Raw genomic sequence first — 15,203 nt, forward strand, 5'->3', positions numbered from 1 at the left:
AGGGGTACAGGTTCATAGCTCCTTGGAAGTGGAGTCACAGGTGGACAGAGTGGTGAAGAAGGCATTTGGCATGCTTCATTTCATCGATCAGAATATTGAATACAGGAGTTGGAATGCCTTGTTGAAGTTGTACAAGAAATTGCTATTGCCACACTTGGAATATTGTATGCAATTCTGGTCACCTATTATAGAAAGGATCCTATTAAATTAGAAAGAGTGCAGAAAAGATTTACTAGGATGCTCCTGGGACTTGATGGATTGAGTTAAAAGGAGAGGTTGGATTGGTTGGGACTTTTTTGTCTGGAGCTGAGGGGTGATCTTATAGAGGTCTATAAAATAATGAGGGGCACAGATCAGCTAGATAGTCAATATCTTTTCCCAAAGGTAGAGGAGTCTAAAACTAGAGGGCATAGGTTTAAGGTGACAGGGGAGAGATACAAATGTGTCCAGGGGGGCAATATTTTCACACAGAGGGTGGTGAGTGTCTGGAATAAGCTGCCAGAGGTAGTAGTAGAGGCAGGGATTCCCAGAGACCCATAGGCTGTTCTCCCTTTGAGGGGGAAGGTTAACAGGTGGTAATTTAACCTGAGGGTTACCATCTCTTAGCCAAAGTTGAGAAGGTGGGGCCTTCGTGAATAACCTCAGCCGGCGTGGGAATTGCACCCGTGCTGTTGGCATCACTCTGCATCAGGAACCATCTGCCCAACCAGCGGAGGGGCAATTTTTTCACACAGTGGTCACTGAGTGTCTGTTGCTGTGTAAAAGAGTAAGAAGTCTGACAACACCAGGTTAGAGTCCAACCAGTATATTTGATAGTAATCTCACAAGCTTTCGGAAACGGTGTTCCTTCATCAAGTGTGTGGAAGGTTCTGATCAGAGAAGGGCGTATAAAGTCACACACAGTTTACAGAATACTGATTAGAATGCAAGCGTGAAACACTGTGTAAAAGATACAGCAAGGAGGATATGAAGCAGTGTTGAAATCATCTTCACTTAGGTTCATATTGCATTTCCTGAGAGATGGTATGATAAGCCTGATTTCCTCCCAGTACAACACAAATTAAAAAAAAATTCAGAAAGATTTGATGCAATAATAATAATGATGTTGCAAAGCACTTCCCAGATTCTTGGAAATGCAAATACTTCCTTCCTTCTGGCCATCTGATGGCCAATAAAGTGTTGTGACCACTTCAGAGGCTGTGAGGGGTTAACTGCACTCTTCAAAGTCAGGTCTGGCATTGTTTAAAGTGTGGAGCTTCCTGTTTCTGTGACAGAGGCTTGACACTGAGTCAAAGAAAGATATTAGGCCACGTTCAAAAGCTTGAAAAAAGAGGGGTGGCGAAGGGGGAAGGAGAAGTGGAGAGGGTTCGGAAGGAGTTTCAGAATGCTGTGTTAGACAATTGCGGCACGGTGGCACAGTGGTTAGCTCTGCTGCCTCACAGGGTCAGGGACCCGGATTGGATTCTCAGCGTGCAGAGTTTGCATGTTCTCCCCGTGTCTGCATGGGCTTCCTCCAGGCGCTCTGGTTTCCTCCCACAGTCAGAAAGATGTGCTATTAGGTGCATTGACCCAAACAGGCACTGGAGAGTGGCGACTCGGGGAATTTCACAATAACTTCATTGCAGTGTTAATGTAAGCCATACTTGTGACTAATAAGTAAACTTTACATGGTGCTGGATAGTGGGGTGAAGGGGCTGTGTAAGAAACCCTGTCCCTTCACTACATTGCAAGAGATGCAGATTTGAAAGGATATGCTGGAGGACTGTCCTAGCCAGTCACTGGCAGGTCACATACAACAATATCAGCTCCTGCTCTCCTCTGCTGAAACTGCCAAGATGTAGAATCCAGAAGTCTAGGATCAGCCGAGGAGGCAGTGTTAACTCCCAGCTTATTTTACAAACGTCTTTTTAAGCCCCTTTCTTCCTCCGCCCCAACTTCCAACAATATGGAGTAAATTTTCCCAGTCCACCCACCACGGGAATTGGAGTGGGTGAGGGACGGGCCATGGAAAAGTCCGTGGACCTCGGGCGGGATTTTCCAGTTTTGGAGCGAGCGTGGCCAGAAATCCCACCCAACGTGTGAGGAGCTCATGGTTTGTCATTAAGATTGAGACCGCCCTATCAGCTGTGTTCTCCCTGCTCCAGCCCTGAGCTTGCATCTTTGTCTATTTCTCACCCATCTTCAAGCTCAACCTATTCAACTCACCTCCTCAAACATATTCTCAATGAGCTGCTTCCCTCCTGGCCTCCGTATCAGCCCAATTGTAAACTGTTTTGCCATCATTATCCAATTTCCTTGTCCTCTCAAATACTGTCCCATCTCCAACCACCCTTTCCTTGAACATGTTGCACCCGGTCTTGGGTTTATAGAGGAAACACCTCACAGTCTCCCTATTCCTCCTCCACACAGGTGGAAGCCGCTTCTTGTATATATTATAAATAATATCCTGAGCTTTCCCCAGTTTGTAAGTCGCTCTCAGTCACAACTACGGCATGTGGTTTATTGTGACAGAATTCCTATATTGACACTGTGAAGCACTGTGGGATGTGTTTAAAGTTTATTTAGTGGCCACAAGTAGGCTTACATTCACACTGAAGATCCCTGAGACACCACAGTCTGGAGACTGTTCGGATGTATTGAGGGACAATTTAGCAGGGCAAATCCACCTAATCTGCACATCTTTGGACTGTGGGAGGAAACTGGAGCACCCGGAGGAAACCCACACAGACACAGGGAAAACCTGCAAACTCCACACAGTCACCCCAAACCGGGAATCGAACCTGGATCCCTGGCACCATGCTATTAGATTAAAGGTGCTATGTAAATGGTAACTGTCGCTTTAGTGAATGTTACAGATGCTAGAATAGTATTCAATGAGCAAAGAATTCTCGCATTGTCCTTGGCCACCTTCCTTCTCCAATCTTTGCCAGATGAACAAGCCATTCATCTCAATGCTATGTACTGAATTTGCTTCCTTTACAAACTCGGTTCTTTAAATGTCATACATCTTACGAGAAACATTCCTTGGGATGCAGTTATTTCTCTTTCTGGTGGAGCAGGCTGACCCTGATCCTTCTCATTCGGGGGGTTGGCAAACAGCCTGGTCCCATGGGAGAGGAGCAGCTGCCAGGAATCTTCCCTCGTGTAGCTCTGGATACGCAGCTCCCCTCTGGAGAGGAGCCCGGCTCTTTCTGCTCAATATTCACCCGCATCAATATGGAAACACTGAAGGACACATTTCCTGATCCCATTTCCAGCAATGGTCCCAGAATCTGCCAGAATTGAGGAAAAAAAAATCCTTGATTTACTCCAGCCACGTGTACCAGAGACTAAAAGTGCAGTCACTTGAGCAGTTCCAGGAAGTTACTGAGACACCCCCCACCCCCAGGTGGGTGATAATTGCCACGGAAAGGTTTTCTGAAGGTCAACAGAATTTTACTTGACTGCGCAAAGAATTGAAATAAATAAAATTTAGCAAAGGCGATTTAAAAAAGCACGTGAGATAGAGAGACAGACAGGGACACAGAGAGAGAGAGAGAGCAAGGAGGGGAGAGGGTGGGCGGAAGGGGAAGAGGGTTGGGAGGATAGGGAAGGAGAGTGGGAGGGAATGGGAGGTAGGTGGGGAGGGAGGGGAAAGAGATGGTGAGGTGGGAGGTAGGGAAGGAGAGAGAGTGGTTGGAGGGAGAAAAGGGGGGCTGGGAGACAAGGGGGCAGCGAGTGGGAGGATAAGAAAGGAGGGTGGGAGGGAACTGGAGAGAGAGAGAGGAGGAGTGATAGAAAGAGAGGGTGAAAGAGAAGTAGGGGAGGGAGAGTGAGATGGAGTGGGCTCAAATTGGTTCAGGAGAGATGAAGTGGGAGCGAGGGAGGGGAGAAAAAGAGAAGGGGGTGGAAAGAGGGAGAGGAAGTGAGAAAGAGGAGTGGATGAGTGAGTGGCAGAGAGAATGAATGGAGAAGAGGGAGGGAGAGTGAGAGGTTGGTAGAAGAGAGGGGAGGTTTTTATTCTTCCAAAACATATGGGCATCATTGGCTGGCTAGCATTTATTGCCCATCCCTAACTGACATTGAGAAGGTGGTAGTGAGCTGTCTTCTGGAACTGCTACAGTCCATGTGATGTAGGTACACCCACAATGCTGTTAGGGAGGGAGTTCCAGGATTTTGATCCAGCGACAGTGAAGGAATAACAATAGATTTCAGGATGGTGATTGGCTTGGAGGGGAACCTCAAGGTGGTGGTGTTCCCAGGTGTTTACTGCCCTTGTCCTTCATGTGACGGACTTTCTGAGTTTGGAAGGCACTGTTGAAGGAGCCTTGGTGAATTGCTACAGTGCATCTTGTAGATGGTACACACTGCTGCCACTGAGTGTCGGTGATGGAGAGAGTCAATGTTTAAGGCGGTGGATAGATTGTCATTCAGGTAACCTGTTTTGACTTTGTCAAGTTCAGGCAAGGGGAGAGTATTCCATCGCATTCTGACTTGTGACTTGTAGATGGTGGTTTGGCTTGGTGAGTCAGGAGGTGAGTTAATCGCTGCAGTATTCGCAGCCTCTGACCAGCCACAGTTTTTATGTGGCTAGTCCAGTTCAGTTTCTGATCGATGGAAACACCCAGGATATTGATAATGAGGGATTCCGAGCTGGTAATGCCACTGAAAGTTAAGAGGACACTGAGGAGAAGGAATGAGGATGAGGGAGTTGGAGAGAGATGGAAAAAGAGAGAAGAGAATGCAGCAAAAGTGAGGAGCCATGAGAAACAGCAAGACGTGGGAGGGAGAGAGAGAGATGGGGGAGTGCTAGGGAAGGGAGAGAGAAGACAGAGAGGTGGGGGGGGGAGTGGGAGAGGGTAGAGTTGGGGAAATAGTAGGAAAGGTGAGAGTAGAGAGTGTCAAGTGTGGAAGATGGGAGTTTAAGGAAGAAAGAGAGGGAGGCTGGGAGAAGGAAAAGAAAAGAAAGAACTGCTCATTTCTGAGTTGAGATTCAGATAATGCCTGAAACAAGCGTACATGATGGAAGTCTGTCCATTGGGGAGGTAAGAAAATAAACATCTCTGATGCCAAGTATGACTCATTAGCAAAGCATCTTCAGCTAATAAAGTTGTTAACAACAATATGTAACGGACGTGCCCTGAAGATAGCTGACAACACATTAGAACAAATTACTCAAACTGATGAGATATGAGGGCACTGGAAGATTATAAGGGAAACCTGGCCAGAATCCATCATCATCACAGGCTTCTCATGAGGTTCCTCAGACACCCGAATGCCCTGAGTTCAGGGACTGACGTTGATTCCCAGAGAAAACAATGAGTAATGTCAATGACTATCTTAAAAAATAAATGTGTTTAAAAGCAGAGTCAGGTTGCCAACAAGTTCTTCACCTTCCTGGAGATTTCATCACAAGAACACTAACCCCCAACCAGGCACAGAGACAATTGTTAACCTCTATTTCCAACAGTTTGGGAATTAATAAATGGAGCTGGTCAGCCACAATAAGAAAAAAAGAACACACACCATCCTATAGAAAAACAAGCTGTATCCCAAGGTTGCAAAGTTTATTTATTCATCACACTGCACTGAAGTTACTGTGAAAATCCCTTACATGCCTGTTCGGGTACACTGAGGGAGAATTTAGCACGGCCAATGCTCCTGACCAGTACATCTCTCAGACTGTGGGAGGAAACCCATGCAAACTCCACACAGACAGTGACCCAAACCAGGAATTGAACCCAGGTCCCTGGCACTGTGAGGCAGCAGTGCTAACCCACTGTGCTACCATACTACCCCTGCAAAGTGTCCTGGAGATTAATCTTTAATCCTGGTAAATCAAGGATTGAGAGTAATAAGGGTCAGAATAGAAAGGGTTAGTCAGATCCTGTGTCTGACGAGAACATCGGTTATTGCCAAGGAAACCAATCTGCCTGGGATGTGTAAGATAGGATGTAAAGCCAGACAGATATTGTGATGTTTTTCCTTCTTTTTGACTTCTCTGTCTGAAAGCAAGTCCAGCCCACAGCCTCTCCACCATGGGCAGGCCTGGGACCCACCCCAGCTAGAACATTTGATGTTGGTGCCAAGGTGTTCCACACCAGCTGTTTGGACAACTGAGTTGCCTAAGTTACTGCTCCTCCTGTCAAAGTTTCCTGTCAAAATTTCTCCTCATTTACTTTATCAAGACCCTTGAGAAAAACATTGGTTTCACAGATCAACAGAAAGAAAGGCTTGTATTTATATAGTGCCTTTCACAACCCAAAGCCATTCAGAAACACTGTACAGTCTGTAAAAGACATTTGAAGACAGTCATTGTTGGAATGTAGAAAACATGACAGCCACTTGGCACACAGCAAGCTCCCACAAACAGCTTTGAGGTAAATGACTCAATCTATCCTTTATTTTAAGTTGTATGAGGAATAACTATCAGCCAGACCTCCCTTGCTCTTACACAATAACCTAAAGGCTTAAGCAATATGAGCAGGATGAGGCCATTCAGCCCTTTGAGTCTCAAGGTCAGACCTCGGATGACCCGACTGTGGCCTTAACTCCACTTTCCTGTCTGCACCCAAAAATCCTTGACCCCCTCGTCAGTCAAAAATCTGTCTAACAGAGCCTTAAATATATTCGATGGTCCAGCTCTCATTGGTCACTGGGGGAGAGAATTCCAAACATTAATGATTCTTCGAGGAAAGAAATTCCCCCTCATCCCCACCTTAAATGGGAGATGCCTTATTCTGAAACTGTGCCCCTGATTCTAAATTCCCCCAGGAGGGATACGTCATATTGGCCTCCATCCTGAACAGGCCCCCTCAGAATCTTATATATTTCAATAAGGCCACCTCTATACTCTTTGAAATAGTGTCCTTGGGTCTTTTATATCTAGCTGAAAGGGCAGGGACCTTGGTCTAACATCCCATCTGACAGTACACTATACATTCAGTAGTGCACTGAAATGCCAGCCTGGATTATAGGCTCCAGCGAGGGAATTGAACCCACAATCTCCTGAGTAATCACAATGTCAGACTCCCTTTCCTTAATTAAAAAATGCCTTAATACCTTAATCTACAAGGTACACATACATTGAGTATAATACAGGACTTTGCTGAGACCCAGTATACACAATTCTTGTATAATGATATAAAGATGGGGTGATTCACTCACACTTAGAATCATAGAACCCTACAGTGCAGAAAGAGGCCCTTCGGCCCATCGAGTCTGCACCGAACACAGTCCCACCCAGGTCCTACCCCCATATCCCTACATATTATACCCATTAATCTCTCTAGCCTATGCATCCCCAGACACTAAGGTGCAATTTCTTAGCACGGCCAATCAACCTAACCCGCACATCTTTGGACAGTGGGAGGAAACCAGAGCACCCGGAGGAAACCCATGAAGACACAAGGAGAACATGCAAACTCCACACAGACAGTGACCCAAGCCAGGAATTGAACCCAGGACCTTGGAGCTGTGAAGCAGCAGTGCTAACCCACTGTGCTACCATGCTACCCCTTAGAGATCACTCTCTCCTTTGATGGCTGTGCTCTCTGCAAACCACCAACAGGTCACAGAGAAACAAAGCGACATTAATTAAAGTGACAACAAAAACATTGTTCTGATCTTTACCAGCACATAGCTGTATGGGACAGATTACATTTTCTTTATTCTATTCATTTGAAAGCTGTGGGCATCGCTGGCTAGACCAGCATTTATGACCCATCCCTAACTGCCCTTGAAAAGGCGGTGGTGAGCTGCCTTCTTGAATCCCTACAGTCGATGTGGTAACACTGTGCTGTTAGGGAGGGACGGGGGAATTCCAGGATTTTGACCAAGTAAAGGAGCGACCAAATTCTTTCCATGTCACTATTGTGATTGAATTGGAGGTGAACCTGCAGGTGGTGGTGTCCCCAGGTATCCACTGTCCTTGTTTCTCTAGATAGTCACGGTTGTGGATTTGGATGTTGTTGCCTTGGAAACTTTATAACAGTGATCACACTTTATCAAAGTACCCAGCAGCTGTAAGGCGCTTTGAAAAGTTGTGAAAGACACTGGATAAGTAAGATCTTTCTTTTCATTTGACCACCCATTTTGTCCCCTTAGACTGGTGGAAATGTCTAACTTGCAGAATTGGGGGAACAGCTGCTAAATTTGGCAATATAATCTGCAGGGAGACAGCTGGAGCATCTGTCAGAATCCAAATAATGAGGGCAATAAGTAAACAGCACAAGGGAAGGTTTTGTACGGCAAACACAACTAATCCCAATATAAATAAATCTGGGCTCTTGGCAGGCAGCAGAAAGGCTGAAGCTTGCTGCTCAGTTTCAGTCATTGCCTTTGAAGCTTACACCATTGGTGTTTCATTTTGCAAGAGGACAGCTCCCAGATTTGAAGTGTCCGCTGATATCTTGAGGTCTGATTGACATTGCAATGCCACCATGCCCAGAAATGCCTCCAAGTCTTTCATACATTCTGGGTGCGGCATCTTCACGGCTGCTTCAACTTTACTCTGGATAAGCTTCAGTCCCTTGCTTGTTAACACATGTCGTACATACTCCCATTTTATGAAGACCTATTCTGCACTTTTCCTTCATCGGCTTTAAGTCCCTTACTCAAGCTCTTGCCAGCATCTGCCTCAGTCTGTGATCGAGACCTTCCCGTGTGGCTCCCCAGACCAGCACATCCTTGATATAGGTTTCAATGCCCTCTTACCCTCCAAGCAGCTGCTTCACTGTGCTGCAGAACATCTCAAGAGCTTCATTAATACCAAAAAGTGAGTATAAAAACCTGTAACGCCCCTATGGTGAGTTGAAGGTACAGAATAGGAGTTGCATCCATTCAGCTGGACCTGCTGGAAACCTGAACTCATATCCCAGGCTGAAGCATATTTAGCATCAGCTAATTTACACTAGATCTCTTCCACTGTGGACACTGATAATGTTCTTTGTACTGCCTGGTTTAGAACTCTGGGATCCATATGGATTACTGATTCCCATCTGAGTTTTCGACAATTACGACCGGATTAACGTACTTTGTCAGGTCTTCAATTTTCTTGCGTATGTGGAGTTTCTCCATTCCGTCGGACACTGATTTCAGACAATCTCTCAGCGCCACTACTGCATTCCTGGACAGGTAGATTTTGGGTGTCACGGTTTTGCCAAACTTGTTGGTGCGTTCTTCTTTTCAGAAGAAGAAACGTATCGTTGCCCTCACTCTGAAAGTCATCAAACATTGCTGTCATTATTCTCTTGGTTAGCCTCAGATCTTCACAAGATTTGATTCCAAGAATGGATATTGCAATATTTTTTCACCACAATAAAGGAAGTGCTGGAGAGTTTTTTTCACGTGATAGTCTGTCATGTCATGTAGGGAACTGCATTCGCATTGACTTGAATATCATGAATACTCATTAAAAGGACAGCCTATCAGAATCATGTCCCCACTCCAGATCAAACAGCCACAACAACAGAAAATTAGACCAGTGTGATTCATAACTGGGTACACCTGGCGAGAACCACTTCACTCATGACCTCCAGGTATATTCATCTGCCTTTCATTGTGCTGCACTTCTGGCTACTCCGACTCCACGCCAAGACTGTGCAGCAGGACCAACAAAAATCAAAGGGGAGAGCAGAGAGGAGGTTTACCATGCGAGACCAGTGGGAAAGGTGGGGGGATGAAATGTTACTTAACTCACTTAACTCAGCAATTTCTTCACTTATAGAAATAGACAGCTTCACTTTTGTTTTAGTTGGCTATTTTCCTTTATTTATCTTCGATACGGTTAATGAGAGTGACAGCTGTTTGCGCACCCGTGTCAAACTTAAAATTCACCATCACGTTGGCAATTTCAAACCAACTTCTTGCACCAATGAAAATTTCAGATTTAGTATCTGCCTCACCATTTGCAAGCATTTTCTTTGTTTCACTTAATGAAGTGATTTAGATTATCACAGTTCTTACAGTGCTTTCTGTAGGCTGGACAAGTGTATGGTGAGCGCTCTGTTCTGCATCGACTGCATTTAAATGTTTTAATAATAATTTTGTTTTTTTACCTCCAGGCTGTTTATTTGATTTTCGTCAGCAGTTTTTCACTTAAATTGCACCAAACTGCTTGGGGGCGTGTGGCTTTTCATGTTCCATCATCCGTTTACAATGGTTACATTCCAGTGAGGCAGGGAAGTTGTGGTAGGCTAAAGGAACCGTGGTGCACAAAAGCTGTAATGAATTTAGTCAAGAAAAAAAAAGCTTACAAAAGGTTCAGGGAGCTAGGTAATGCTAGAGATCTAGAAGAGTATATGGCCAGTAGGAAGGAACTTAAGAAGGAAATTAAGAGAGCCAGAAGGGGTCATGAGACAGCCTTGGCAGGTAGGATTAAGGAAAACCCCAAGGCGTTCTACAAGTATGTGAAGAGCAAGAGGATAAGACGTGAAGGAATAGGACCTATCAAGTGTGACGGTGGGAAGGTTAGTATAGAACTGGTAGAAATTGCAGAGGTACTCAATGAATACTTTACTTCAGTATACACAGTGGAAAAGGATCTTGGTGGTTGTAGTACAGACTTGCAGTGGACTGAAAAGCTTGAGCATGTAGATATTAAGAAAGAGGATGTGTTGGAGCTTTTGAAAAGCATCAAGTTAGATAAGTCGCTGGGACCGGATGGGATGTACCCCAGGTTACTGTGGGAGGCGAGGGAGAAGATTGCTGAGCCTCTGGCGATGATCTTTGCGTCATCAATGGAGACGGGAGAGGTTCCAGAGGATTGGAGGATTGCGGATGTAGTTCCTTTATTCAAGAAAGGGAGAAGAGATAGCCCAGGAAATTATAAACCAGTGAGTCTGACTTCAGTGGTTGGTAAGTTGATTGGGAAGATCCTGAGAGACAGGATTTATGAACATTGGAGAGGTATAGTATGAACAAGAATAGGCAGCACAGCTTGGTGAAAGGCAAATCATGCCTTACGAGCCTGACTGAATTTTTGAGAATGTGTCTAAACACATTGGCAAAGGAAGTGCAGTAGATGTTTTTTATATGGACTTCAGCAAGGCGTTTGATAAGGTGCCCCATGCAAGGCTCATTGAAAAAGTGAGGGGGCATGGGATCCAAGGGGACATTGCTTTGTGGATCCAGAACTGGTTTGCCCACAGAAGGTAAAGAGTAGTTATTGATGGGTCTTTTTCTGCATGGAGGTTGGTCACCAGTGGAGTACCCCAGGGATCTGTTCTGGGACCCTTACTCTTTGTGATTTTTACAAATGATCTGGATGAGGGAGTGAAGGGATGGGTTGGTAAGTTTGCTGATGACGCAAAGGTTGGAGGTGTTGTGGATAGTGTGCAGGGATGTCAGAAGTTGCAGTGAGACATTGATAGGATGCAAGACTGGGTGGAGAAGTGGCAGATGGACTTCAACCCAGATAAGTGTGAAGTGGTTCATTCTGGCAGGTCAAATAGGATGGCAGAATATAATATTATGGGTAAGACTCTTGGCAGTGTGGAAGATCAGAAAGATCTAGGGGTCTGGGTTCATAGGACACTCAAAGCAGCTTTGCAGGTAGAGGCTGTGGTTAAGAAGGCGTATGGTGTACTGGCCTTCATCAATCGAGGGATTGAGTTTAGGAGTTGAGAGATAATGTTGCAGTTATATAGGACCCTAGTCAGACCCCACTTGGCGTACTGTGCTCAGTTCTGGTCACCTCATTACAGGAAGGATGTGGAAGCCATAGAAAGGGTACAGAGGAGATTTACAAGGATGTTGCCTGGATTGGGGGGCATGCCTTATGAGGATAGGTTGAGAGAGCTCAAACTTTTGGACAGACAAAGGATGAGGGGTGACCTGGTGGAGGTGTATAAGATGTTGAGAGTGAATTCTCAGAGGCTTTTTCCCAGGGCTGAAATGGTCGCTACGAGAGGACACAGGTTTAGGGTGCTGGGGAGTAGGTACAGAGGAGATGTCAGAGGTAAGTTTTTCACTCAAAGGGTGGTGGGTGCGTGATATTGACTGCCGTTGGTGGTGGTGGATTCAAAAGGGTCTTTTAAGAGACTTTTGAATAAGTACATGGAACTAAGTAAGACAGAGGGTTATAGGTATGCCTAGTAGGTAGGGACATGTTTGGCGCAACTTGTGGGCCAAAAGGCCTGTTTGTGCTGTAGTTTTTCTATGTTTAATTTGGCATTTTGTTATCTTTGTAACTTTGCAGATATTTATTGCTTTCTTTTCTGTGAGATCCACTCCTCCCAAAAGCTGTTCTCTTAGACAATCATTTGCAATCCTGCAAATAATCCTTTCTCAGATGGGTGATTCTTCAAGCTCTCACACAATTTAGCTTGTTTCCTCAGCTCAGTTACATAGTGACTAATGTTGTCACAGCCTTGTGTACACGTATAAAAGATGTACCTGTTGTTTATCTTCGGGCTACAGTAAAGTTCCAAATTTTCCCACTATTTGTTTCAAATCATTTCATTTCTCATCACTTTCAAGTGCGAATGTCTTAGAAACTTCTAGGGCTTCTTCCCCTGCAATGCGAAGAAAGATGGAGAATTGTATGTGTGGGCCTTTCTTAGCAGTGCCCACCGCTGTGTGATACAGGCTGAAGCATGGCTGCAATCTCCTCCAGTTTTCTGCGAGATGACCCCCCCCCAAACTGAGCTCTGTCAGCGGCAGTGCGGGTTTAGACTTGGTGGGGCCCTCAGCTATATAAAGCTTGGAGGCCCCTTGTTAAAAAGTTACACCAAATGGCCTCACAAAGGTGCGTACCAAAACAGGACCAAAACATAATTATGCCTTTTAATTACTTAATAGAAAGGTATTTAAAGTTTGCGCATTCTCCCCGTGCTTGCATGGGTTTTCTCCGGGTGCTCCGGTTTCCTCCCACACCCCAAAGATGTGCTGTTAGGCTGATTGGCAGGAATAAATTGTCCCTAAATCAGTTTTCCCTCAATCTGGATGGCCATAAAACATTAGACAGGGGTCATGGGTAGAGAGGTGGTGTTGAGATGGCAGCGTGGGCTCGTTGGGCCAAAGGGCCTGTTTCCCAGGCTGATTTTGTTCTTTGTTGTTTTGTTTGTAAAGTGAAAAATACGAATTATTTTCAAATGAATGCATTTACTGATTACATATTTATCATTTGGTTGGCTTGATCTCTCTCATAGATTATAATATAGTATCCCCTGGAAACAATAATTAAATGTAATTTTTAAAATACTTTTAAGATACATTAATATATATACAAAATGCTGACAAAATAAATAATCAGGATTACTTTTATTAATATAAGTTATATTGAAATTTGTTCTTTTCCTGGATAATTCTGTTTGATGTAAGTACAGAAGTTCTTCAGTTCCCCTGTAAGGTTAATATCAACACAATCTTTCATCAAAGTTTCTACTGCTTCACACAGCTGTGCCTCTGAAGCTTCTAAATCAACTAAAAATGAAAACTTGTTTGCAGCATAATTGTAGACTGTTGCTCTTCTTCTCAAGTTTGCTTCAAGGACATCGACTATAGGATTGAAGGCACTGGGCTGTGGTTGATTTGGACTTTGCTGATCACCTTGGGTTTGTGGATCCTTATCTGTTTCTGGAGTAAAGTAACTGTCAACTTTTGGTCATTTTTTGAGTTGCTCTTCAAGCTGGTGCTTTCTTTTTCTTTTCTGATATCCACTCTTAAATGTTCTCTTCATTGTAAAATTTGTGAGGCCCCTGCGGATTGTGGAGCCCTAAGCTGTAGCTTGTTTAGCTTATGCCTACATCTAGCACTGGTCAGCAGTTTCAGATCCTCCATTGTTGTGTTTATTGACTTCCAACACCACGACCTCTTTTTATGTTGCAGGAGGCCAGCACCATTGCTGTAAACTAACCTTATATCTAACACTTTCAGAACATGAACACACAACTTCAAGGCATCTGCAGCCTTATCGCGATCAACACATACACATACCATTAGGTCCTTTGCTTTATCTTTTGATACGATCATGAATGATCTTCTACCTCAACCCCAGTTTCCTGTACTGTTAGTATAAAGAACAAAGAAATGTATACCACACAAACAGGCCCTTCAGCCCTCCAAGCCTGCACCAATTATGATGTTTGCTGAAACAAAAACTGTGTGTACTTATGGAGCCTGTGTCCTTCCATTCCCATCCTATTCATGTTTTCATCTTGTTGCCTCTTAAATGCTGCTATCGTGCCTGCTCCCACCACCTCCCCGGGTAGCAAGTTCCAGACATTCACCACCCTCTGTGTAAAAAACTTGCCTCACACATCTCCTCTAAACTTTCCCCCATGCATCTTAAACCCACGTCTCCTAGTACTTGGCTTTTCTATCCCAGGGAAAAGCATCTGACTAGCTACTCTGTCTATGCCATTCATAATCTTGTAAACCTCTATCAAGTCACCCCTCAACCTCTGTCGTTCCAGTGAGAACAAACTGAGTTTATCCAACCCCTTCACACAGTGAATACCCTGCAAACTGGTTTAGGCAGGCATCATGATTGGTACAGGCTTGGATGACCTGTCCCTGTGCTGTACGTTTACCAAGCAACATCCTGGTAAACCCCTACTGTACCCTCTCCAAAGCATTCACATCCTTCTGGTAGTGTGACTACCAGAATAGTACACAATATTCTAAATGAGGCTGCAGCATGACCTGCACGTCACATTCCAACCTGTAATTATCTTGCAATTGTGTGTCTTTGTTTATATATGCCATGTTTAAAGTAAAGCTTTTTAAGAACATAAGAACATAAGAACATAAGAAATAAGGTTTATTTATTAAGGTTTATTTATTAGTCACAAGTAGGCTTACATTAACACTCCAATGAAGATACTGTGAAAATCCCCTAATCACCACACCCTGGTGCTTGTTTGGGTACACTGAGCAAGAATTTAGCATGGCCAGTTCACTGAACCAGCATGTCTTTCAGATTGTGGGAGGAAACCAGAACGCCCGGAGAAAACCCAAGCCGACATGGGGAATGTGCAAACTCCACGCAGATAGTGACCCAAGCCGGGAATTGAACTCAGTTTCCTGGCACTGTGAGGCAGGAGTGCTAACTAACCACTGTGCCACTATGCCATGTTTGTGAACTAACTTCCACTCACCTGATAAAGGGGCAGTGCTCTGAAAGTTCGTGATTCCAAAGAAAACTTGTTGGACTTTAACCTGGTGTTGTGAAACTTCTTACAGTGCCCACCCCAGTCCAACGCCAGCATCTCCACACCATA

This window comes from Carcharhinus amblyrhynchos, chromosome 14 (assembly GCF_965287045.1).
Source record: "Carcharhinus amblyrhynchos chromosome 14, sCarAmb.v2.hapA, whole genome shotgun sequence".
Taxonomy (NCBI): Eukaryota; Metazoa; Chordata; class Chondrichthyes; order Carcharhiniformes; family Carcharhinidae; genus Carcharhinus; species Carcharhinus amblyrhynchos.